The sequence below is a fragment of the Tachyglossus aculeatus genome, chromosome 2 (assembly GCF_015852505.1).
Source record: "Tachyglossus aculeatus isolate mTacAcu1 chromosome 2, mTacAcu1.pri, whole genome shotgun sequence".
In the NCBI taxonomy this organism is placed as follows: domain Eukaryota; kingdom Metazoa; phylum Chordata; class Mammalia; order Monotremata; family Tachyglossidae; genus Tachyglossus; species Tachyglossus aculeatus.
Window position 1 is genome coordinate 127,655,870 of NC_052067.1, and position 1,528 is coordinate 127,657,397.

At 40.2% G+C, this 1,528-nt stretch overlaps 1 non-coding gene across 1 annotated transcript; it reads right to left on the reverse strand.

The window, feature by feature from the left end:
- Positions 1-754: 754 nt before the first annotated feature.
- On the reverse strand, positions 755-892 carry LOC119925040. The gene has a single exon (XR_005449712.1). It is a non-coding gene; the product is annotated as a small nucleolar RNA SNORA7 (small nucleolar RNA).
- Positions 893-1,528: the final 636 nt, after the last annotated feature.

Below are 1,528 nucleotides of genomic sequence, written 5' to 3' on the forward strand. Positions count from 1 at the left end.
GCCAAATAGCCCCAGAAGGCCAGAGAGGCAAAAGGTAAACCATTACCTCTCTAGGCTTTAGTTATATTTTTAAAGTTTTACTACCCATTCAATTTGCCAATCTAAAACTATTTCCATTTCGTTTTTCTATCAAAGTCTAGGTTCAGTCTAATTTTAACTGGCCAGGCTTCTTCCCCTTTCATTCCTTACTTAACTTCTTTGTGCTTCAGTTACCTCATCTGTAAAATGGGGATTAAGACTGTGAGCCCCCTGTGTGACAACCTGATCACGTTGTAACCTTTCCAGCACTTAGACCAGTGCTTTGCACGTAGTAAGTGCTTAATAAATGCCATCATTATTATTATTCCTATGGTTCTTAATCTTTAAAGTATCTGTCATATCTTTGCTCTTTCCCCTTCCCTCTTCTTCTCTAAATAATTATTCCCGTTTCTTTCCCTCAAGATTACCATCTCCAAAGCCTCATAATGTTCACTATATCAGTCTAGGCTCTCATTTGTTCCAGCTCTACTGATGGCCAATCTGCTTCTGACTTGTCTTATACTGTAGAGTTGTTTCCAATCCACAGCGACACCATGGACACATCTTTCCTAGAATGCCCCACTTTCTGTCTGCAATCATTCTGCCAATGTATCCACAGAGTTTTCTTGGTAAAAATATGGCAGTGGTTTACCATTTCCACCTTCCGTGCAGCAAACTCGAGTCTCCACCCCCGACTCTCTTCCATGCTGCTGCTGCCCAGCATGGGTGAGTTTTGACTTGTAGCAGATTGCCTTCCACTCGCAACCCACTGTCCAAGCTAGGAATGGAATAGGTAGGCCTCTGCTTGACTCTCCCTCCCATAGCTGTGACTGGTAGAGTACTGGAAACTCTCCAGGTGTGACCCTGAGAGGAGGCTCCTAACTTAGAAATGCTCAAACAACCTTACTGGTCCCTGACATTACCTGAGGAAATATTAATCAATATTCTCATCAAGAATGTTTAAGGTCATGGCTTGGGAGTGGACAGACCCCAATTTCTACCCTGCTAACAAATTCCCCTCTAAAGCTCCAGGAGCCTAATCAGTTAATCAATCAGTCAGCACAGAGTCCAGATTTCATTCATTCAATCATATTTACTGAGCACTTACTGTGTGCAGAGCACTGTACTAAACACTTAGGAGGTACAAGTTGGCAACATATAAGCGTTCAGAACAAAAGAATAATATCTTTACCAGTATCTTCTGTGCACTTTCCAAAGTGATCTGGAATCCATATACCCATTAAGCCTTTACTGCAATTACTGAAATAGATGAAATTACATTCTTATAGAGAACTCCTTAAAAAGTGATTTAAATCATATGTAGTCTACAGTGTTTATATCAAATATAATTCAAGAGTAGGAAAATTCAGGAGAAATGATAAGTCAAGAAAGGACAAAACAAAAACAAAAAAACCAAGTACTTGTCAGAATCAATAAACCCTTGCTTCAGCAGTAGCAATTAAAGCACAGGGCATTTCTGGGAATTAATGACTAATTGGGAGAGTCAATG